General features: G+C 49.1%; 1 protein-coding gene across 2 annotated transcripts in view; it reads right to left on the bottom strand.

Annotated features, from left to right (window-relative positions):
* Positions 1 to 21,618, bottom strand: part of LOC147722941 (uncharacterized) — a 796,795-nt gene extending 775,177 nt beyond the window's left edge. Inside the window, exon 1 of one of the 2 annotated variants that reach the window (XM_086965340.1) lies at positions 21,034 to 21,618. The gene's annotated coding sequence lies outside the window, so the exon portion shown is untranslated. The remainder of the gene's footprint in view (positions 1 to 21,033) is intronic. The other variant, XM_086965341.1, reaches the window with a different exon arrangement.
* Between the last annotated feature and the right edge of the window lie 4,143 nt (positions 21,619 to 25,761).

A 25,761-nucleotide genomic window follows, 5' to 3' on the forward strand; every position in this document is an offset into this window, starting at 1 on the left:
GGTGGTTAGTGTCGGAGCTCTGAATGGAGTCTGGATTTGGTGTGGGTCCTGAAGCAGTCCAACTTGCAGGAGCGGCAGGTGAAGGGTCCATGGGCGTGTCCTGGGGCGGCTTGGTAGCAGTTTGGTGGTCGGCCGGGGTTAAGAGCAGAGAGGGTTGCGGCGTCGTACGTTATGCGGGTGGAGCGGGTTTTGTGGTGGCCAGGGGGTCTGGCGCTGGGCGCGGTCCAGGCGCGGACGGGCGTAGACGGGCTTACCTTTGGCGCACCTTCGGTGCGCATGGGGCGCGTCCGCTGCGCGTGAACGCTCCGCGCAAAAGCATCTGTTATATGTGGATAGTGGAGGGGGCGGGGGCGAGGGAGGAGCAGCTGGGAGGCGGGAGCGGGGCGGAGGGACGGGCTACGAGGCACAACAACAACAAAATGGCTGGGAGCAAAGTAAGCTGAATGCAGCGCTACGATCTATCACACAAGCACAGGCAATATTACAACAACAAAATGGCTGGGAGCAATTCTAAAATAAATGCAGCGCTAAGAGCTATCAGACAAGCACAGACAATGTTACACGGCAATTCCTGATAATCGAGCGATGCGCAAATCAGCTGGCAGCAGCAGTTAGCAGGGAGCGTGATAGCGCTAGGCTTCCGGCATGGTTGGAGAGAAAGGAAAGAGCATCTAGGTGGGTACAGCAGGGGAACTGCTCACAGATCCCCAGGAAATCACTGATGCATTTGCTACATATTTCTCGTCAGTGTACACACCGTCCGCCATGGCCTCGGAACTTCTATCGACCATTAAGGTTGCTTGCCTGTCCACACAAGATAGTGAATCCCTCGAGGGCGACATCCTCGACACTGAAATTCAGAAAGCCATCCAAGATCTGCACTCAGGCAAAGCCATAGGACCCAATGGGCTCCCGATCGAATTTTTCAAGCTGATGGCATCCAAGCTCTCGCCCCACTTATTACGCATGCACACTGAGAGTTTTGATACTGGGGTGTTACCCCATGAAGTCCGGTTGGCGTCAATAGTGGTTATACACAAACCAGGCAACCAGCAGCGGACTGCAAGTCTTACTGTCCGATTTCTCTCCTTACGGCAGAGGCAAAAATTCTGGCAAAACTACTAGCCAACAGGCTTCTCCCGTACCTGACTGAGTTGGTACACCCCGATCAATCCGGGTTTATGCCAGGACGTAACACAGCTTTGAACTTATGCCGTCCACACAGGGTCCTGGGAAGAATAAACACCATAAAGGAGGACACAAAACAAAGGGTGGCTGGGTAATGTTTGCCCAATCGCTACCAGTATAGTGTTCTTCAAGTATGGTGGCTCAAGGGAACAGGGGAAAGCGGCCACCTGCCCCAAGGAGAATCTTCTGTAGAACCAGAGGATTCAAAGACAAAGAATAAATAGTTCCCGAGCACAAATGGATTTCTTATAGTCTTTAGAGAAAAGATGTCCACTATTGAATCAATATTCTTTCAAGAGTCCAATAAGTTAATTCTTTTTATTTTCTTCATCTTTTCTCGTCATACATCTGAGAATTCTTTGTCAGTCTTTCCAATATTCATCAAATTCACATAAAACGTAGCCAATGGAAAAACCAATGCCAACACGTGTTTCGTCATGGGGCACAGTCACCCAAATGACTTCTTCAGGGCATATAGGTCAAACGTCTCAACAATATATATACGCCAGTTCCAGAAATCAATAATTTTCCAAGTAGAGAAATTGAACTCTATCCATTCCTTTTGTAGAGTCCTTCATGTGGATAGATATATAGATGATATTCTAGGAGAGTACTCCCTGCCACCTCAAATGCACGATAAAGGAGGATACAGTCCTGCTGTCACTTGACGCAACAATGGCCTTGGACACCATTGAATGAGAATTTCTATTTGCGGTGTTAACGCGGATGGGGTTCGGTCCCAAGTTCATCAAATGGGTCAGATTACTTTACTCTCAGCCCGCCACGCAAGTGGTCGTCAATAACCATGTATAAGGCGCATTTCCACTCCGACAGGGCACAAAGCAGGGATGCCCTCTGTCACCCCATATCTTTGCGCTAGTGCTCGAGCCATTGGCGGTTTGGATCAGGGGGATCCGATGACTAGAGGGCTGAAATGGACCGATGACCACGAAGATCGTGCCCCTTAACCAAGTCCTAAATATTTCCGTGTATTTGGAGCCCACTCCGGATACACGATAAACTGGGCCAAGTCGCAGTTGTACGTCCTGTGGGGTGATCCTCCACGCAACCCGAGGGGATATAGCATACCAGTGGCCTTGCAAAGCTTTAAATACCTCGGTATCTTCATCACCCCGGACCCGGTCCTGTTCCATGAGTCCAACTTGCTTATGCCCCTGACCCGTCTTCGCTCTGATGTTAAGCACTGGCAGTCTTTTCCCTTAACTATTTTGGGACAGGCTGCCCTTTTTAAAATGCTGGCGTTACCGCGCTTTCTCTATGTGCTGCAGAACTCCCCAACACGATCCCCGGCGCTTATTTCACTGGGTTGGAGGCCATTGTGCGAGAGCTGCTAAGCGAGGGACGTGCCGCACGCATTGCCCTTAATAAATTGACAATGGGATGGTATGATGGATGCATTGCGTTGCCAGACATAAACTTATTGCTGTTAATAAGTGGGCACAGGGGGGAGCACGATGACCCGAACTTTCGTACCGATCGCAACTCCACCTTACATGGCCCACGACGCCCACAGTAGAGATTTGGCATGGGGTCAACAAAAAATGGGGTTGGAATAACACACTCACTAAGGCCACTCCACTCTGGGAGCCTGACATGCTGGGTCAGCTTAGCAGGTGCCCTGGTTTTGATAAGTGGGACATGATAGGGATTTTGTTGGTAGGGGACGTGTGGGTGAAAGGTAAGTTAGCAACATTCGAAGAAATGCAGGCAAAATATAAATTTGCTCAAACAGAGGCTAACAGGTACCTACAGATTAGTCACGCTATTACTGCTGCCCTACCCAGAGACGGCCCTTTGACCGCATCCACCCCGCTGGAGGATAGACTGTTACTCGACCCTATGCCCACAAAAGCCATATCCCTCACGTATAAGAAACTACTGAACAACCAGCCGGACCCCATGACCCGAATGCGCCGACGCTGGGAGGAGGACCTGCGAGACATAGTCGACGAGGACTGGCGTGATGCCCTGGCGTCCCCTAGAGAGGTGGCAATTCCACAGCACCTGCACCTGGTCTAACGGAAAATCCTACACCGAGTCTATTTCGACGCACGTACCCGGTTTAAGAATGACAGACGACCGACCCTCTGTGCCTCCGTCTTTGTAACTTGCTGGGCACTTTCTTTCATATATTGTGGAGTGCCCATAACTGCAAACATACGGGGGGAAATTACAAAGCAGATGGATAGGGTGTGTGGTAAATCTTTGAAGGCTACTCCCCCAACTCTGTCTCCTCAACGTGTGGGAAGCCACGGATCTTATTCAGGAAGATCAGACATGGGCTTCCACTGGGTGATCCATTCTGCGAAACTAAACATAGCACAGAAATGCGGGGTGGAGAAGGCCCATGCCTAAGGGACTGGGCGATCAACATGGACAGGGCAATGATTGCCGAGAAAGACGTCTTCAAGCACAGAGGGCGCCCAAAAAAAATGGGATCACAAGTGGGGGAGGTGGAACAAATATAGAGGCGACCTGTGTGTATCCCCTACCATTGAATTGTAGCGAGATCTACACCTCCTCTTGGAGGTCTCTGGCTTTGAGGACACACTCCCGCCCTGATGTAACAATATGCTTTCCCTACTGTATGCAATAGAGGGTCTGAATGCAGGTTGTTGCTAATGTTGTTAATGCTCCTCCCGCTTTTGAAGAGAAGTGGGGTGGTGGACTATGCACATGACGCACTTTATGGGCTGTACGTCACATGCTTTTACATTGGACTCATATTTTATTACCAACGCATTGTACCCTGTCTTTTTCTCTCTCTATAAAAATTGTTTAAAAATAAAATAATATGTAGATATTTGTTAGTTCTGCTTGACAAATGGATAGATTACTTACAGTTATATTATTTTAAGTTTACCCTTTATATAGGGGACTGCATAAATAAGTAAATATTTTATCATTTTTTTTTTTTTTTTAAATATATTTTTATTGCAGGAATTAGTAAATCGTTACAGTATCGACCAGCTTTGTATCATAGGCAGTATCAACAGTATAAAACCCCTTGGCCCCCCAACCTCAATCCCAAACACAGCCATCCGGCCCACAACCCTGGGGTCGGGCGGCGAAAAAAACAGAGGGGGGTCCGTAGGATGCTTGAGCTGGTCCGGATGATACACTGTCCGTCATCTGCTTTTCTAAACAAGCCTATAAACCCAAAAGAAAGGAAAGAAAACCCCCACCCACAAAAAATACTAAGCAAAGAAACCCCACCCCACCCCACCACCAGCGCTAGGGAGCCACCTATATAGGATCTGCCTTGGGACCCACGGGGAAAGCCATAGGACCATCAGTACAATCGTTTACTGGGACTCGGGGCGAGTCGCTTCTTCACTTTCCGAGTCGCTGGGGGCACAATAATCCCTGAGGGCCTGAACCAACATTTCCCATTCCAACGCGGCCTCCTGCGCCTTCTCATTACGCCGCCTCCAAGCTAGTTGATACCTCAGCGCGCTCTCCCCCGCCGCCCATTTCAAAAGCTCACTGTGCCATCTGCTGCCTGTCGGACCCACCCGTGCCTTCCAGTTCCTGGTCACCTCTCGCTTAGCCAGGAGGAGCCCTAGGTCGATAAATTTACTAGAAATTTTATTTCTGGGGGTATGGGGGAACCAGTGCAGGAGCCCCACCGCCGCATCGAATGACAAGGCTCTCCCCGTCACCTCCTCCAGGGTCGTCTCTACTTCCCGCCAGTAAGATGACAGACCTGGACAGGCCCATAACATATGTAGGAGGTCCGCTTCCGGCGCCGGACACCTAGGGCATGCCGCCGAATTCGTGGCAAAATATCGCCGGATTTTCACCGGAGTCAGGTACGCTCTATGGAGAACGTAATAGTGCACCAGCTGGAAACGGGCGTTGCGAGTGCCCTTCCAGGCTCGCCTCACCAACTGGGACCAAGTCGTCTCTGGGATCTCCCTACCAATGTCCTCCTCCCAGCGGTGTCTGAGAGTGGTGAGAGGGGCTAACCCTTCGTTGATCAACCTGCCGTAGAGGCAAGTGACCGCCTTCACCTTGCCCGCCGACATCATCACATACTGGCACACCTGAGATAAGGGGGGTTCCTCCTGCCCGTTCTTCCAGTGGGCCTGGATCGCTCTCGTAATGGCCGAGTGTAGCAGAAAGTCACCACGGGGGATCTCGAAGCGGTCAATAAGATCTTGAAAGGACAAGAGCGCTCCGTCCTCGTATAAATCCCCAACCAGCTGTAAACCGGCATCCTCCCAGGCCGCCAAGCGCGACCAATCCCCGCCGTGGGGGAGGGCCGTCAACATCCCCAACGGTATTTCAGGCGCGTATGGGATCCTCAATCGGCCCCGGGCGTGGGCCCGGTTCCAACACAGGCGGATAGTCCGCTCCTCCATCGACAAGTCCCGAAGGGCCAGTCGCTGTCGCAGCGCTATAAAGGATAGCACATGCCTGGCCATGCCCGTTCCCCTCCCATCCTCCGGGCCCCGGAATTCCCTGGCGACCTCCTGGGTGAAGGTCTGGAGCTGTGCCGCCAGATAGTACTTTTCAAAGTCCGGCACCGCGAGCCCCCCCTCGTCTTTCGGTCTCATCAGGGTCTTGAGGGCCACCCGCCGGCGGCCCGATCCCCAGAGGAATCCGACCACCATGGAGCGTAGCAGTTGAAACGTGGCCGGTGGGACCCAGATCGGTAGAGTCCGGAAATAGTACAATAGCCGAGGAAGCGCCACCATTTTAAGCAGGGCGATCCGTCCCGCCACCGAAAGCGGCAGCGTGGCCCAAAAGGCCATGCAGCCTCGGAGTGCCCGAATGCTGCGGGCAATGTTCCCATCTAGGAGGTCAGGTTGGTCGTGATAGACAAACACCCCAAGGTACTTAAAGCAGTCGGGTTCCCACCTAATCTCCCTACTCAGAGCAGGGGCAGGAGTGCCCCTGCGCACCGGAAAAAGACAGGTCTTGGGCCAATTCACACGGAGCCCCGAGACCTCCCCGAACTCTGTAAGCGCCTCCGCCGCTCCACGTAAAGCGTCGATCGGGTCCTCCAGGAAGAGCAACAGGTCATCCGCATATAGTGAAACATAATGCGGGCCCGCAGGTGTCCACAAGCCCGTATAATGGGCTCCCGATCGAAGATGCAGCGCGAGTGGCTCCACCGCCAGCGCAAAGAGAAGTGGGGACAGCGAACACCCCTGCCGCGTGCCTCGTTCTACCGGATACTGCGAGGAGATCAGCGGTCCCGCCCGGACCCTGGCCGATGCGGAGGCATATAGAACCGTGGTCCACCTGATAAAGCCCTCCCCGAGGCCGAATCTCCGCAGTACCGTGCAAAGGTAGTCCCACTCCAGGCTGTCAAAAGCCTTCTCTAAATCCACCGACAGGACGACCGGGGATGGGGCATCCACAAAAGGTTCCCCTAGCAAACGGAACAACCTGCGGATATTCATAGTCGTGTTCCGTCGTGGGATGAAACCAGCTTGGTCCACATGTACTAGGGAACTCATGTGTCCCAGCAGCCTCAAGGCCAGGATGCTGCTCAATATTTTATAGTCCACCGTCAGCATCGATAGAGGACGGTAAGACCCCGGGTCGGACGAGTCGCGGCCTGGCTTCAGGAGAGGAACCACCAACGCCTCACACATCGAGCTCGGGAGTCGCCCCAGCCTCTTCGCCTCCCTGTAGACCACCAATAGCCGAGGGGCTAGGAGGTCAGCGTAAGCTGCATAAAACTCCACCGGCAGGCCATCTAGGCCCGGGGTCTTGTTTCTCGCCATCCGTTTGATGGCCCCACGGATCTCTCCCAACTCAATGTCGGATCCCAGGGCTTTCGCCACCTCCTGCTCCACCGTGCAGAGCTCCAGTGGACGTAAATAATCCTCAAGTCGGCCAGAGTCTCGAGTGGAGCGACTACGGTATAGACATTCGTAATAATGCCGGAAGCAGCTAAGAATCTCGGGTTGGGTGTGCACCTCGGTGCCGTCCGCCTGTCGCATACTCGTCGTCGATTGGGATTGGCGTGTAGGGTTCGCCAACCACGCCAACAACGCGCTCGATCTGTCCCCCTCTGCAATGGATCGGACCGTGTAGGCCTTATAGTCAAAACAGCGGAGCCGTTCGACCTCTGCCGCCACCTTTTCCCTCGCCTCTGCCGTTGGTACTTGCAATTCCGGGTGCCCGGGGCGCCGAAGTTCAAGCTCGCGGAGTTTCCGATCCGCTGCATCTAAGTCAGCCAGGATAACCCGCCTCATGCCCACCTTTTTAGAGATACAGTAACCCCGCACCACTACCTTAAAAGCATCCCACTCTAACGCTCTGGTACTCGCGGTGCCGCCGTTGGACGCAAAAAATTCCACCACCTTGTCCCCCAGGTCCGCCCTGAAAACACTGTCCTCAAGGGTCTCGGGTTGCAGCTTCCAGGTGGGCACCGCCGGCCTCCCGGGGAACCAGCGAAGGTCCAGCAGGAGGGGGTTATGGTCCGAGATGGTCCTGGATAGGTACTCGGATCGAAGCGCCGCCGAGACCAGTTCGGGCGACCCCAGAAAACCATCGAGTCTGACATGTAGCTCATGAAGGCTCGAGAAATATGAATAATCCCGAGCTGCGGGGTGATGCGCTCTCCAGATGTCCGTCAAACCCCAGCGAGTCTGCCAATCCTGACGACCCTTAGCTGTGCGACGAACCGGAGAATCGGGAAGCGGTGGATGCGAGCGATCAATGTCTACGTCCACTACGGAATTGAAGTCTCCGCCAAGCAGAAGGGGCCCGGAGAAGAAGTGGGCCAACGAGCCCGATAACCTGGAAAGGAAGGCAGTCTGGTCCACGTTAGGAGCATACACACAGCAAACGTTCAAGTCCCTCCCTCCCAGTGTTCCCGAGATGGCCACGTAACGCCCCTCCGGATCTACCACTGTTCTCGTGACCTGGAAGGGGACCCCCGCCCTGATCCATATTAGCGCCCCTCTGGCATAAGCGGAGTACGAGGTGGAGAAGACCTGCCCCCGCCATCTACGCTGTAGCGCCGCCCCTTCCGCCTTGTTCAGATGAGTTTCCTGCAGCAGCGCCATTTGCACTCCCCTACGCACTAAGTAAGCGTGGACCTTGTGGCGCCTGGACATAGTATGAAGCCCCCTTACGTTCCAAGTGACACATTTCAAATTAGCAACATCAGCCATTGTCCCATAATGTTCTCGCATAGTCTCCCCATCCGGGTCCCCACAATAAAAAAACATCATTCTTCCCAGCGCTGATGGCGGCCATTTCCCCCAACCAAAACCAAACCACCCAAGAACGAACCAAACCCTCACCCACCCGCCCCAGAACAGGACCCAAACTATGCCATCTAGATCCCATCCAAACCTCGCCTTCCAGCAACCCAATAACCCCAACTAATCCCACGGTCGCCACCGTGGGAAGGCCTTAAGGGCCAGGTGCGGGCTGGGCGGAGGCAGTGGGCCCTCGACGCTTAGGCCACCAGGACCACTGCAAGCCCTAAACAGTGTCGACAACCTCTCCCGGGGCAGAAGCAGGGCCCCCCCCTCCCCCCCTCGTTGTCAGCAACTTATAGACGGCAACCGCCTCCCCCCTGCCGGGCCCCCACCCAAAATAAGGCAGCAAACCCCGTTACCCTTGTCCATCCAAAAGGTCCTCCACCGATTTCGGTGTGATCACCGGAGTATGGGCACTATCAGTTACTGAGTCCTCCGAGTCCGATGGTGCCACCTCTTTACCCGGGTGTTCCTCCTCCTCGATGGCTTCGTCCCGGGCACCCGACAACTCCGACAACACTTCCAGCACTCCCCTCCGCTCCGATGATGTCTCTGCAGTGGAGGGCCCTCCCGTGCGGCCGCGGCGATTCCTGATCCTCCTGGATCGCCGCCTCTGTTCCGGCTCATCCGCCTGTTGGGACGAGGAGCCGAAACCATCTTTCCCCGCCCTATAGAGCTCGAGCCAGGCACAGACATCCTCCGGGGTGTCGAAGAACTGAGTTTTGTCGTCTATTATGATGCGGAGCCTCGCAGGGTAGAGAAGTGAGTACTGGATGCCCTCGCTCCTGAGCTCGCGCTTGACCGCCAGGAAGGAGAAACGCTTGCGTTGAGTCTCGTAGGTGTAATCCGGAAAGATGTTCACCTGACTGTTCGCTACTTTGAATGGACCATCACGCCTGGCGGCATTGAGGATTAAATCCCTGTCCCGAAAATGCAATAAACGCGCCACCACCGGCCTCGGGGGACGTCCCTGTTGCGGCGGCCGCGCCGGGACTCTGTGGGCACGCTCCAGAGTGTAGAAGGAGGATAGCCCCTCCGGAGCCACCGTGTCGCGGAGCCAGGCCTCCAAGTATGTCACCATATCGCCATCTTCGATTTTTTCCGGGAGGCCCACGACACGAATGTTGTTCCGCCTGTTGCGGCCTTCCGCATCCTCCGCCCTCTGCTCCAGGGACGCAATTCGGGACAGGGCATCCTTCATCGTCGCAGCCAAGGTTCGCTGCGCCGGCTCCAAGGCCTTCACCGAGCCCTCCACTTCTTTGACCCGGTCCGAAAGTTTGCCATGGTCCGCTCTGAGGAGACCAAGGCTCGTCGCCACCTGGGCAATGTCTTGTTGGAGGGCCGATCTCGTAGTCGTTATCGCCTCTAGGACGCGGTCAAACTGCCGTTGCATCGACGCGCCATCAGAACTCTTTGGGTCCCCAAGCTCCTCTTTGTCCTGGGCTTCCGAGTCCGAGGCGGTCGGGGTGGGCCCCTTGGCTCCCCTAGGTTTCCCCATGTCGCCGGAGGCACTCCGTGAAAGTCCCGGAGTAGGCGTCTCCGGGCGCAGGTGTCGACCACGACCCTCCCGGCTCCTGGTCCTCAGATCGAATACAGGAGATCTCCGTCTCCAGGGCCTGTGGAGACTTCTCCGCTTCGACTCACGCCACCGCCACGGCGTCCGAGGGCACCGATGAGGGGGCGGAGACAGCCGTCGTCGTGCCAGGCAGGCCCGCTCACCCGCTAGGGATCCAGGGTGAGGGTCCCCAACTCCACTGGACGATGTGTAGCGCCAAGGTGTCGCGCCTCCCATGGAAGTGGGCTGGCCGGGAAGATGTAGCTAGGTGCGGAGTCGCGAGACGGGCCACCGCCCAGAGCACAGGGCGTCCGCTCCCGGGGTCCCCTACAACGTGGGCACCCGCCCGGCCACCCAGCCGAGTGCAAAGTCGTCGTGAGAGATCCGATCCAATAGACAGCCAGTGCACAGAGCAGTCGGGGATGGCGAAGTCGGGCGCAAGTCGCCGCTCGCTACGCTTCTCCAAGTTAGTGGGTCCGGCCAGGGGGACAAAGAAGTCCGGGCGCCATGTTGGGACGCACTCCGCGACTCCGCAAACTTCGGTTGCGCTCCGGAGCAACCCTCGTCCGAGCTCCACCAAGGGCCCCGGCAGGTCTCCGTCGGTCCGCTCAGCCGAATGCGGGGTCTGGGGTGCCCCGCAGCCACCGATTTACAGGATAAATCCGGGCTCAGTCCCGGAGCCGAGCTCTCAGGCGACCATCGCCATCGGCGCCCAAGCCACGCCCCCAGTAAATATTTTATCATAACTCTAGAATTCACTATTGAATTTTTCTTCAAAAAGAATAAAAACTAAATTAATTTAAAGTACAGCAACCCTTGAAAGTCTGAGTTTCTTAAATACAACTTTAATCTACATATATCACCTTCATTATACATGTATGCCTTCCATGTACTTTTGTATCTTTATATTTGTTACTTTGCTTCTAATTCAGCAACTCCAATGCCCTACCCTATATCTCACTCTATACCTCTGGCAATATATCCTCTACATCCACTCTGACTCTTCTGAAACCTCATTCTACTACTCTTCACAATGCACTGCCTTAGTTCTCACCCTGTATCTGTGCCTAGGCATACAGTGTAGCTTCACTTTAGTAGCCCAATACACAGCCGTGGAAAACAATATTCAGGGGAAGTGTTACAGTTTGCTGATGGCAGGCTTCCCACTCTAACTGTTATAAATAAAAGCACCGAAAACTCAAGTTTCCACTCATATAAAATTGTTGAGCACAAGGTACTCCCAGGCACAACACTGCTACAGCTTTTATATTCGTTTTTAGGTCTCGAATATATGAAGGTGCAAGCTATCTGCTTGTGAAAGACCTATTGTGAATTTCCAGTGGGATTAGTGCCCATCCATTGCTTGCCATTGTTCAGCTTTATTGTCACTCTCATTAACTTGCGTATTTTTTTTTGCCTTCTGTGGGTTTCCCTTCCTCTTATGCGTTTGTCACTCCTCTGGGGCATAGCCTCTTTACTTGTGGCCTTAATTTGCTCACTTTTTGGAAATTAAACTTCCCTTTTTTAACCACTCCATAAGTGTGCATGTATTTTCGAGCTATCTCCCTCGTGCACTTCTTTCCTCTTCCTCTGTAACAGCCTGGACAGCATCATTTTCAGCTTCATAATACTTATAATGTGCAATTTTAAGTCATTTAGAATCGCGCTTTTATAAAGTGTTATAACACAGTAGCTATTTACAACGCCAATAGTTCAAAGTTTCACAAATGTGAGACCGATTGCATTGCACATGCTTGATTGCACTTAGTGTGGACAGATAAAACCATCCAGCTTGTGCTTTATATCACAAACAGATCAAATTGAATATAGCAGTCATCTACACAGTACGAACCAATGCTCATAAAAGTAACCATAGCTACTTCTTGGGAAAATGTGAACAAAACCAGTATTTACCGCACAGACATGAACGGCTTTGTTTATATTCTCACATTTGCAAGTCAAGAATTTCTATAGAGACAACTTCGACCAAAAATAAAATATTTGCATTTTGGTGAAAATTCACTCTGCTTTTCGTGATCTATGTGCTGCATGGCATCAACATCAAAAGGCCCAACCACTACACTGCCAACTTTCAACACTTTGCATCGAACAGTAGACACTGCAGGAATCACGCGTTTACAAACGACAACTTATTTATCTATAAGCGCAACATTCATCCAAAGAGGACATCATGGCGCTAGTAGAGCGAGAACCAGAGTGAGGGTGAAGTGATGTTAGAAGTCTCTGTGTCAGTAACTAAACCCTGGGGAACAGATGGGTTTTCAGCTTCTTTCTAAATGACATGTAGTCATCGGTAAGTCATAGATCTCGAGGAAGTTAATTCCAGTGAGTTGCTACCAAATGGGAGAAAGAGCGTCCCCCTGCCTTGGCTTTCTTAATACGTTCGGTTTTTGCCCGTGCCTGGCTGCATGACCTTAGATTCCATGTAGGGGCATAGAATTGGATTTTATTTTGTAGAATTCTGGGACCATGATGGAATAGGGCTTTGTGTGCATGGCCCAGGACCTTAAATCTGGCCCTTTGGTGAACAGGCTGGCGTACAGGCAGCCAATAGAGCACCATCATGCTGTTATGCGGTTTTTATTTAGAGCACAGCAGCCCCAGCAAAGGGGCGTCCCTGCGCTGAAGCAGAAAACTGCAGAACAATAGACAACAAAAGCAGCCTACAGTGGAGGAAAGAGGTGCGTTTTGATAGCCTTACAGAATGCCAGGTCGTTTTTCATGCTGCGAATGGCGATGGGGAGCATATTCCAAAGTTTGGCTGCCAATACACAGAAGGAGCGTCCACAAGCACGGGCCCTCCTCGCCCACGGAACAACCGCCAGATGCAGGCCCATAGACCGGAGTTGGCGGGATGCGGTGTATAGTGAAAGCAGATTAGCCAAGATGTCTGGAGAGGAGAGATTTAAAATGTTGAAAGACAAGCAGAGGATCTTGAACTCTATGCGTTTAACCAGGCAACCGATGTAGCCGACGGATAGCACTGGAAGTGGGGCATGTCCTGGGTAGACCCAACAGGGTTCTAGCCGCAGCGTTCTGGACCCTAGCATGTTCCTGCTACTTTCTTTGTGTCTGAAAGCTAAGGTCCGAGTCTACCCACACACCCAGATTTTTTAACGCCTGTTTGGGGACAGGTGCACAGCCCAGCTTAGCAGGCCACCAACGTTCACTCCACAGCTCAGTGTCTCTCCCGACCAGCAGTACCTCGGACCTGTTGGCGGTGAGCTGAAGACAGTTGGCAGTCATCCACTCAGAGATGATCTCCAGATCCCTCTGGAACTTGCATGCGTCCTGCCCAGAGTCATCCGAGAGTGCCACTACCATCTGTGTGTCGTCCGCATTCCGATGCCGAGTTATACTTACTTTTGTTGCACACCAACTTGGCAATTCTGGATTAACTGCAGACGAGAGAAGAGGTAGTCTGCCATGCCCACAAAGAGAATTCCTGTAATCCAGTTTGCTTATGAGCAAGGCCTGTGTGATGGTTTTCCTAAATTTAAGGGGGGGATCCATAAGAAGAGCCTTTTTAGGAGTTTAAATGTAGCAAAACTTTTCCTGCACAGTGCACGGACGTGGTCCTGATTAGAGCATGGTCGATAAGAATGCCCAGGTTTTTTGTGACCTATTTAGGTGCAGACCCTAATGATTGGAGCCACACAGTTGTATACCAGATTAGGTGGGCTCCTACAAAGAGTAGGATCTCCCACTTAGCAGTGTTCAATTTCAGACAATGGTCTGACATCCAAGCCGCCATTCCTGAGAGACAGTTATTCAGGTTAATCATGGTGTCCTCGTGCCTTTCTTCTAGGGCTATCAGCAGTTGTGTGTTGTCCGCATGGGAGCAGATACTAAATCCCCATTTCTTGCTGATTTTAGCCAGGCACTAAAGAAGGAGCGGCTCAAGGAGGATCCATGCGGGACACCATTGTTTTTGGGTTGGAGGCGAAGGGCCCTTTTGTACGGTTTGTGTTCTGTTGCTTAATAAGGAACTGAACCACTGAAGGGCTTTCGAATGTATACCCTTTTCATGTAGGGTGCTCATTAATAGGCCATGCGAGACTGACGAAAGCCGCCGACAAGTCCAATAGGATCAGGGCGGCAGCTTTCCCCTGATCGGTTAAGGAACCAATATTATCCGGTACTGCCAGGAGGGTGGCTTCAGTGCTGTTGGTGGCTCTGAAGCCAGTTTGAGATGGATCCAGGAGTTTATTGGTTTCAAGATAGTTGGACCGTCGTTTGTTAAACAACTTCTCCTTTACTTTAAATTCGTAGTGGGACTACAATGGCCTTTTTCCAGATCTCTGGGAATACAGCAGTGTCCAGGGATTTGTTGAATAGCGAGTTACGGGACGGCATGAAGGTGATATGATCAGAGAAAAGATGAAGTGAGGGCATGGGTCAAGTGGGGACCCAGATTTAACTTCAGCTATTGCTTTTACGACCTGTTCCTCTATGAGGGGGTAAAACTGCTGAGGTGAGATTGAGCTGCAGGGTGAGAATCAAAGATTTTCCATTCGATCTCAGCTGAGGGGGGGTTGATTTCTAAATGAAGAGCAAATCTCACAGATTTTATCCGTAAAGAAGTTGCTGAATTTCTCACAGCATTCTACTGAGGGAGGGCAAGGTTTGGGACATGCTTGCTGGTTAGCATAATTCTTTTACTATTTTGTAGAGCTTTTTGGGTGAGTTACTGTTGCCATTTATGTGCTTCGCAAAATAGGTCTCTTAGCTTTTTTAATGGCATTGTTGTAAATTCTCATCTCTGCTTTGTATTACAGTCAATCCTTGCCCTGTTTAGACAGTCTCCACTTATGTTCTAGCGCTTTACACTTTCTTTTTAGTATCCTGAGTTCAGGCAGGTATAATTTCTCAGATGGTATTCGCTTGTTGGGTTAGTTTCTTAATCTGGGGGCACATTGGTCCAGTATATTGGAGATCTCAGTTTGATTTTTAGATCACTTAGGGAGAAGTGGTGTTGAAATGAGTCAGGAGTGGCAAGCCTCCAAGCTCTCTTTACCGCCGCAAACGAGGTAGCGGGGTTGGTTAGTTTTGCCGGTAGGCTGAGGTTAAAGGAGATTAACAAGTGATCTGTCCAGCAAAGGGGCTTGACCTCTAAAATATGAGTGGATTTTATATTAGAAAATAGAAGATCCAGAGTGAGCCAGGCAGAGTGTGTGGGTTCTTTAACCCACTGTTTTAGCTGCAGAATCTGCATGTCATTTTCCAGATGTTTGGCCACGGGTTGTGGCTGTTGCCTGAAGCATTTACACAACTGCGATAATTCCAGCATTATTATTTCGGCAACGTGTGCTAACATCAGGCTTATATAAAAGAAACTACTGGGTAGAACATAAATTGTTAACTCATTCAAGATATCATATGACAAGAGAAGGATGACAACCTTATTTTGAGCCAGTACTCTTCAGATACTTAATAACAAAGCTCTTTATTGTACAGTAGCATTTAACATTTTAAACGATCACTATGGTACATAGCTCACCACCAGCAAATGTTTTACCCTGCACATGTGATCCAGAAACACCTTAGGAATAATTGGTGAATGCATTTGAGGTATACATGTTAGCTTCTGGTGGAAAGTATTTAGCAGAAGATAGAAAAGAAGCTAGCTTTTTACAAAGCATAGGTAAACCCTACTTTACTAGAAGCTCTGGAAATAACGCGACCGGAAGCATTAACAGCAAAAGGTGTGGAAATTAGGAATGGAAAAAGCAACCTTTTGTACCATAGGGGCTGCTATAAAGTCAGCCACGGTTGCACTGATAGGGTTGTTGCCCGTGTGCAAAGTGAAGTTGTCAACTCTGTATGACAGAGCAAACCATCGTGAAGATTAATGCTGTGCCAAACTAGGCTGTAGTCCATGTGCAGAGTAAAGTCTGCAAACATGTATGCCACTGAAGCGGGAATTATTGCTGTGCCGATCGAGCCATTACTCATGTGCGATGTAAGGTTGATAAACCTGTATGCCAGAGAGGACCACCATGAACAACAAGGGACATTGCCAGGTTCAGCCGTCATCAAGAGGAGAGGAGGGTGTGGTGACTGAGAATCCGAATGCAAAAGACCACCCTCCCCCACCACCATCCCGTGAGGACTATCAGAGAAGTTACTGTCTCACCGGAGAAGGTGCTGTGGATGCCCAGCTGCTGCCCCTGCTAAGCCGTGATGGCTACTCATCATCAGCAGCCGCTGCAGTCCGCCTTGACTTCCAAGAGAGAAACACTCATGGGACTCCAGTAGAGCAAGTCCTGCAGGAGCCGGGTAAGACTGATCACAGAACCGGAAGTACCCGTGGGAACTTATTCTGCCACACAGCACTTCAGGTGTTGGAACCAATTGACTTTTGGAAGAGTCGGAATGGGCCTCCTAAGACTCAGACTACTAATGGGGCTTAAACTGAATGTGTCTAGTCAATAGGGAATAACTGCTACCAGTGGTGAAAAGGAAAGTGGTCTGAGGGACCTGCCTCAGAGAGACTGTGCTGTGTATTTTTTATTTATACTGTATTTTACTTTCTGTTCATTATAAATACTAATTTTTTCATAAAAGCAAGTATTTGACTGGACAATAATTTATTGCTGCCACTAAACGTATTTTGGGTTCTGACCCTGCATCAAACTCCACCCCTTCGAGAAGCCTTGGACTGCCTGACCCACGCTACTACTGAGAGACAAGTGCTGAAAGGGTACTTAGCCCAGTTGCTCAGGGCCCATAGTAAGTCTGGCCCCAGGACATCAGGAGAAACACACATGGGAGGCTCTAAGGAAGGAACAAATAAGAACATGCAGAGCAGCAGTAGTCATCAGGTGTCTTGGAGGGTTGTTGATTCCCCTGTATTGTAGAGCCATAAGATTTTGGAAAATCGCAGCACAAGAACTGGAAAAAAGTAACTCAATTCAAGTAGTCTAAAAATTAACTTGTAGTTACACATTCTTTAATTGCACTGATACACCTGTCAATATTTTTATTCAACTTGTTGACCACAGTTCAAGGTTATGACCTTAAGGTCTTTTTAATAATATGCTTTTAAAAAATGTACACTTAAAGAATTGTGTTCCACAGTGGTTCTCCATCCTTTTATGATTTTTAACGAATCAAATAAAAGTATATTTGACTGACTGATTCCCTCTATGGAGCCAGTAGCTCCTGCTTGCCACATAGTCCTCTGAAAGGTGTTCGGACAATACATTTTCTGAAAAAGCTAAATCCATAAGGTATTTTTTTTTTTTAAACAATGAATTTGATTGCACTATAGAATGGCAAAATCAATTATAAAAAAGCTAGAGAAGCTATAAAATATGCACCACCACTGAAAACGTATGAGGGAGAACCTGCCAAAACTGCGAGCCAACGTAACTGGGGGCGAGGAGTGCCGCATCTTGTCCTGTGTTGCTGCCCGTGCTCTCCCCCCACCGCAGCGTCTCGCCATCTTTGCTGCCGCAGAGCGGGGGAGAGCGCTCCAAACTACAAATCCCGGCAGTCTTCGCGACCGGAAGTCGCGTCCACACAGAGCGCGCCAGGAGGCGCTTAAACTGTGCATCACTCCCGGTGAAGCGGGAGAACCTGCCAAAACTGCGAGCCCACGTACCTGAGGGGCGAGGAGTGCCGCATCTTGTCCTGTGTTACTGGCTGGGCCCGTGCTCGCCCCCTGCCGCAGCGTATCGCCATCTTTGCTGCCGTAGAGCGGGGGAGAGCGCTCCAAACTACAAATCCCGGCAACCTTCGCGACCGGAAGTCGCGTCCCCACAGAGCGCGCCAGGAGGCGCTTAAAACTGCGCATCACTCCCCGCGTCGAGGGAGCACGCGGGCGGTGCCGGGCTAAGCCCGGGCAAAGGGCGGGCCCTCTTTGGCCAGACGAGGCCAGGCTGGGCTATGGGCCATGGCTCTGCCTTACGAACATTAGATTCACGTGAGACTTTGTATTTTTTATTACGTTTAATAAGTATTTTACACTATATCTGATTCATTGGCATAAAGTGCTGCAAGTGCTGGCAGTCTGTACTACTATCTCATATTGCTAACTTAGCTGAGTATAGACCCTTGTGTTATGTCCAGAGCGAAACTAGACAGGTCAACTTCTGGTCTGGTCACCATGGACAATTTTCTGGTCAAAAAGGGGAATCAAATTAATAATGAACGTAGGGCCTCTTTAGGCCTCAGTAACCCTCCTCTACTACCTGAAAACATGCCTATCTTAGTGACAGAAGTAACAGAGGTAGCAACAGAAGGTAATCCAAACTCAAGCAATGAGGGCGTGCTTGTTGCTGTGGCACAGGTCCACGCGGAAACGCATGTAGATTTACCTAATACCTCTACTGAAGAAATAGTTCAGGCCCCACCGAGACCAGTGAGAATGTGCAGAAAGATACAGGTTAAAGGAGGGGGGAAATCTAGTAAAAAAAGAGCAGAAACCACCCAGTCGAATATCAATGGCTCTGCTATAGGCGAAGGTAACTCTGAGGGCCTCAATGAGGGAGGCCCAATCTTAAATATCAGGCAATTTGAGCTACTGATTACCACTATAGTGAGTAAGATGGAGGAGAAAATCACAGAACTAGTTAATCCTCTGCTAACCAGATTGGACGCAGTGGCCTCTGAAGTGGATCGGCTGGGTGGACTGTTGTCGGTATATCTGGCCTCTGCCTCTGCTCCGGCTACCAACTCCAATAATACTGAAAAGGGTAAGGGAGGCAGAGTTGTGAATGCACAGCAACCTTGTCGTCAAGGCTATGCTATGCATACATTGTCAGTGAGTGACTAAACAGCGCCCATGATTGTGCTAAAAAGATTTTGATTAATACTCCGAGACATCCATAGGTCGCTACCCACCAGAGCCTCCCTAGAAAATGGTTGAGATTCTACCATGCAAGGTGCTGCAATCGTGGTCCTCTTTCTCCTCAATTTCCAAAGGGGATCTACAGCTAACAATCAACAAACAAAAAAAATCCTCTAACCACCTTCAGGACACTATTCCAGGTTCAATTATCAAATCTCTTTGCACACACCTAATCCCCATATAGACCACCATGTCAACGCCTATCTCAAAGAGGGCCTATTTCCAGACTGACCAAAAGTGGTCAGGTCTCTCCTCTTTAGAAAAACTCTTGGTCCAGAGAACATAAACTACTACCGCCCAGTCACCACACTTCCATTTTGAGGCAAAGTCATCAACAGCAACGTATCATCCAAACTCGCTTCACACTTTTGAACTAACAACCTCCTGGACACCCTACAATCAGGTTTCCGTCAGGGCCACACTACAGATACTAAAATCCTCTCAAAAGTTGATGACTCCTTTAGAATCCTCGAATCCATTTACTCCTGCCTCCTGGATTTATCCGCTGAATTCGACACTCTAAACCATCTGGACCTCCTTCGCAATCGAGAACATGGGATATGGAGGCACAGTCTCCTACCAAACCAACCAGTTCAAATTGTGAAATAAGTAACTCATTCTCGAAAACCATTGAGCATACATCAGGGAGTCCCTCAATGTGCGATCATCTCCCCAACCTTCTTCAAACTCTACCGAGAACCACTGCGTGTGATTGTCAGAAACTCAAGGATTCTCTTCCACCTCTACACCGACATACCAATATACATGAAAATCTCATCCCCGGAAGACATTGCCCTGCTTTCCAACACACTCTTAAAGATTAAAAACTGGATATTCAATCACCATTTAAAACTCAACCAAACTAAAACTTTTTTTTTTTGCCTCAGAAAGCAAAAACTCCAGTACAAGACTGGATGGCTACATTTCCTGCCCTGGATGACTGCCCCACCACAGTCCAGAGTGCCACATCACTTGGTATCACGCTTGACAAGCATCTCATTCTTCACAGCCACAACAAAGCCATGGGCATCAGTACTCACCGTCAACCTGGACAGCTTGCTATGGGGCATCAGCAGACAACTGATCCCGGGACATGACTTCAAAACAGTGGTGCATTCTCGCCAGACATTATGGAATATTCCTTCTTGGAAGCATTCCCAAAGTTCACCTAGGCCCACTTAGAGAAACACTACATGCAGCAGCGCACTTCGTTTTGGGTCTCAAGAAATTTGACTACTTTTCCCCTGCCATGCTAACCCTCAAATGGCTTTCCCTTGAAGCATGGGACCAACTCTCTGCCTCCGCCTAACCACCTGCATAGTCATCTTAAAAAAAAAACCTGAAACAACTCCTATTTGCAGACACCTTGGATAATCACCCTCGGCCATACTGAAGTACTCTCTCCACCAGCGTCTGACGCACCTTTGTTTTGTGACCCTACCATCTAAATTGCTGCTTAAACTCTATACGAGTTTTGACCACCTGCTGCACTTGTTTCTTTAATGTGGTAAACTCCTACACTGATATAAATGTACGAGTTTACTGACTAACTGGAATTCGCTGTAACCCGTGTATCCTCCTACTGTTGTAAAGCACCCTGAAGCCTTCGGACCATGGCTGCACTATATAAAATTGAAAAATATAAATGAATAAACTAAAGCAAAGGTTACCCAACTAAGCCCCGGTCACCAAGGACGAAATGCTTCTCTCCTTTAGTACATTTAACAAGCTAAGACATTCTGGAATATTGGGTTTGGCATAGCTTAACATCTCACGGCACTTAGGAAGGTTAGGTTTGTGTTCGCTTGAGTTGTTCCAATTAAAATGATGCACTTAGAAATAATTCGTTGTAAACAAAAACATTGAGAACGCAGCTCTGCATCATTTCTTACGATCAGGGATCGGATACCCGTAAAATAAAGCAGAGAAAGAAAATTTCTGGGAAAAACTGCAGATGAGCTCAACAACAATTCATCTGCTCAGCCCAGCGAAGGACCTCGGGATGCCTCAGCAATCCCAGCATCAGTTTCCATTAGGTGGACGAAGCAACTAACCGGAGTTACAAAATTACTCGCGACACACGCATCATACCACTCACAAAAGCAACTTAAAATACGTCTTTATACATATCGTGCGCGCAAATGCTCACTTAATATATAACTCACCTTCAGTGCTGCCGCAGCTGTTCAAAACTTTTCGGACAGCCAGTCAGCCACTGGAGGAGGTAGGCAGAGCAGAAGCACCCAATGAGCGCGCACGGTCGCACCCCTCCCGCCAGAGCCCGTGAATCCCTCCCTTTGTGATTAAGAGGAGCTCAACGTTTAACATTAGCTGGAAAAGGTGGGCAGAACCACCGCCATATGTAGAGGATTTTTTATTTTGTTGGCCAATAGGTCTAGTCTACACGGAGGGCAGAGTCACGAGGGCTTAGCTGACCGTGATTGGCATTGGTGTTACAGCCACAGACCCGTTTATAGGGCTGCTTCCCTCTGGAGAGACATACAAAGCCTTAAACCGAACACATTAGATAGGGCATGTGCGCGCTAGAAAAAACGCAATCACGCACACGAGTGCTTTAAAGTCGTGTTTTTTCTCGCATAGGTGATTAAAACGTCAACTGTTCATGCGCCCAAAACCCATTTTGATAACACCGCCTACTATTTGTTGTTCCTTGTCAATCTATACATAGTTTTGTCGCTATTTTAGAACTTTGGGGTAACGATTAATCTCGAGAACGTTGGGGAGAAGGCGATACGTTGTGTAAGGTCACCTGCGATTGGAGCTTTGGACAACGACCTCAGCCAATCCTGGGGCGCAGCAGACAAAATCGGAATGCTGATTGGTTGAAGTCAGCACTTATTTTGTCCTAGTGTTACCTTCCCACACAGAATCTGCTCGTGCTTCCCAGTTTGGGGCTGGGTTTTTGCTGGGGTTGCAGATGAGGCGAGTAGACACGTCTGTCACATGCTGGGTGTCTTTGAAACGGGGACAGTCGATAAACCGCTAGGAGTCGTAGCATGTTCAAACGATGAATGTATTGAAGAATAATTTACAGAAACCGTCTGAAAGCCCAGGTAACGAAAACCAACTGCCCGTCTGAATTGCTGCTGCCCAAGCGAGGAAATCCACAAGGGAATGCTTCGCTCATTCGAGTCCGAAAGAAAAGAATGCAATGACACGAGTTTCAAAAGAAAACAAACCATCGTGAATGCATCACAATACTACTTCTGCCTTTTTCTTTTTTTAAATAATATAAATGATAAAATAAAGAAAGTTAATACAAGAACTTAGGCCCAGAATCATCAAGCTAAAAACTGCTTGCAAAGGGACAAATTCTCAGAATCTGCCTTTTGTGACCGGCATTGCTATTGCATTTAAGGAATCTCAAATTGAGATTCCTTAAATGCAATGCATTAAAGTTAAAAGAAATAGCGATTTCGCTAATAGGAGGAGCAAATTACTGTGAAGTTGAACTTCATGGTAATTTGCAAAAACTTAGAAAAATGCTTAGTACATTTTTCAAAGTTCCGTTTTACACACAAACATGCCCTTAGGGCATGTGTGTGTGCAAGATGTACCCATATGCAGATTTCAGGGGTGCAACAGGGTGTCCTTTTTAGGTCGAGGTAATATCCGGTCTGCCGAAGGCAGAACCGGAAGTCCGAGAATTAATGTTTCTTAGAGTGGCTGCTTTATCCCGCCTCTCTTTTTGTCTCTCCTCCATTGGCTGGCTTCCTAAACGGAGGCCAGCCATTGGAGTAGAGAGCTGTCCCTCCAAAGAAGCTCAGTCTTTTTCGGATTTGGGGGCGTAAGTTTTGCTGTTCTTTAGACAGTGATGTTGTCTGTCACTCAAAACAGCAAAACACGCCCCCAATCTGAAAATTTTCAGAGTTGCCGGTCGCCATTTTCCTGTTTGTTAAAGATGAGGTAGGTCGCCTGCTCCCGCTGTCCTCGTTCCCGCCCCCTCCCGCTGTTCGCTGCTCTGTGTTTGTTTGTTTCAACTACAATCCTTTGATCCTGTGGTCAGAGGTTCGAATCCTCAACAATGGCTGAAGCGCCTTTCGTTTTCCACGTCTCCCTTCATGTGAGTTTGTTTCACCTACAGTCCTCGCACCTTTACGTTTCCCCGTCTTCCGTCGTGTAAGTTTGTTTCTCCTTCGCGCCTTTCGTTTTCCCCGTCTTCCTTTGTGTAAGTTTGTCTCACCTACAGTCCTCTGATCTCGTGGTCAGAGGTTCGAATCCTGGTTGTTGAACTGGGTACAAGTCCAAATAAGTTGAGTAACAAACATCCTTTTTGTGTCAATAATATTGCTAAGAGATAGGGCGAGCATGCACTTCACAGATACACGTCACTCCTGGCCTTCGCACCGTTTCACAGTTACACCGAGTCCATGCGAAGATGTTTCATGAACTCCTCCAGCGACTGGACTCCTGCTCCTCAGGGAATCTGTGAATACCACCTCACCCGCTTGTGCAAATGAAAACAAGGTATGTATGCCACGTAAAACGAGGTAAATTGTATTTCAGTAGGTTGGCTGGAAAGAATGAGGAGAGCACTGTCAAAGCTGGCGACGTTGGAGCTGGTGAACCCAGTTCGCAGCGGCTCAACAAACTTGTGAATACGCGCCCAAAAAAAGTGACACCGAGTAATGTAACTGGTGCTCATGTAAGGCACTCCGAGATCTGAGGGTCGAGTTTGCGCTATGTGAAACTGCAAAAATGTTGATGTGTCTAATTTTTTGCCTGGATGTCCGCTTAGTCAGGGAAGCTTTGTGAAACGACCGGGACTCAAGTTTGTCATTTGACAGCGTGTGTGTATTGCAGCCTCTCTGCTTTTCCAGGTTTCTTGCAGCTCTGTGACTAGACGCACAGTTGGCATCTTGCTGACATCTGTTCTTTTGTCACCAGCCTGAGACAAACAACAGCAGGCGGGGTTAAAGGTTGACTTCCTGTACTCCAGAGCAAAACTATCATTAGCAGCTGCTTCCCAGCTACCTGCCAGAGTGATTTATGGTTTCTGGAGGAGGAGAAAGGGACTCAAGGAATCCTTGGAGTCCGAATACTTCTCTGCTACAGGTGCGTTAAAACGAGGAATCGCATGGGGCTGACGGTACTTCGTGCGCTCGAATTAAAGTGCACAGACTCTATTCATTGTACGACTTTGCATAGCAAAGCTTAATTGGAACAGATGTTTAAGAAAGAATTTATTTTGGGTGCTTCACTTTCGCATTGCTGACCACAATTATATCTCTATACATTTCACTTGCTTTGCTTGTGCAATATCGTGTGCGACCTATATGTTTCATCATTATGACAGGCCCGAAGAGTTCTGCATATCTTTAACATTATCAGGTGCCTTTTTAGACCAGGAAGAGTCAATTCGCAGTGCTTAACGGTAAAGTGGCGCTTAACTGTCTGGCTTTGGGCGCCCCTTGTCCTGAGTGTCTCCTGCTGGGACGGTGCCTTTGTGACTTGCTCTCTCAAAACATCACTACCTCACTCTCTATCTCACTACCTCACTCTCTATTTCACTACCTCACAACTTCACTCTCTCTCTCAAACTCACTACCTCACTCTCTCTCTTTCTATCTCACTAACTCACTTTCACTCTCTCTTTCACTACCTCACTCTCTCTATCTCACAACCTCACTCTCTGTTTCTATCTCACTACCTCAGAACATCCCTCTCCCTCACTACCTCACTCTTTCACTACCTCACTCTCTCGGTCTCTCAATACCTCACTCTCTATCTACCTCACTCTCTCTCTCACTACCTCACTCTCTATCTACCTCACTCTCTCTCACTACCTCACTCTCTATCTCACTACCTCACTCTCTATCTCACTACCTCACTCTCACTCTGCTAATGCAATAGGTCTCGCATATGCAAGCAATTAAGCTATTGCCAATATAAAGGACAATGCCATTTATTTAGGGATACAAAAAAATAAAAAAATAATGAGCAATACCAACAGCTCTACCTATAATATTGCCGAGACCATTGCATTGTAAATGCTTGTTTCACCCTGGCACCCTTGAAATTGCAAACTAAATTTGCGATTCTCTAATTGAGAATCGCAAATTGAGATTGTCTTCCCATTCATTCCTATGGGCCTCCTTAGGAATGAATGCGACTTAATTCCTTAATTGCGACTCGCAATTTGCGAGTCGCAATTAAGGAATTTTAAGAAATCGCTATTTTTTAAGCGAGTTCTTCATGCATTGCATTTTGCTATTCCTTATTGGCGAATCCTTCTTTTTCGCTAATAAGGAATCACAAAATGGATGTTTGATGCATCTAGGGGTTAATCTTTGAACGTAGCAGGCGTCAAAACAGTGTTACACTTGAATGATAGGATTTGAAGTAGATACATTAGGACCACTATCATTATACATGTCATTTCATTAGTTAGGCACCTTTACACTTGGTTCAAAGTCAGAAGAAGTAGAACATTTTTCCACATCCGGTGTGTTATCACTGATATTGCATGACATTTAATTAGGAAATTGTGTTTGCAGCAAATCAATATTATAATTTTTTTACCATTAGAATTAAATTCCCAAGCAATATAATCAGTTCCTTTCCTATTGTGTACTCCCACTGTGCATACAGGACAACATTTTAGACCACAAAAGTGGAAAAATTTGGAAAAAACAGGAGAATGCATTTTCCCCATTTACTTCTATCGAAGCAGGGGCGCTTTCAGGCCGGAGACAGCTAAAATAAAGCCATTTCTGGCTGCTAAAATTGGGAGTCTCCCGCCTGAATCGGGTCTGTTGGCATGTATGATTTTGTTCTCAATCAACTTTTTTGGAAATGGTTTAGAACTGAATACTACTAATTCAACTGTTGTACAAGTAGCCCTCACAACTGGCACAGGTTCAGAAAATGTA

This window comes from Lissotriton vulgaris, chromosome 4_1 (genome assembly GCF_964263255.1).
Source record: "Lissotriton vulgaris chromosome 4_1, aLisVul1.2, whole genome shotgun sequence".
Lineage (NCBI taxonomy): Eukaryota > Metazoa > Chordata > Amphibia > Caudata > Salamandridae > Lissotriton > Lissotriton vulgaris.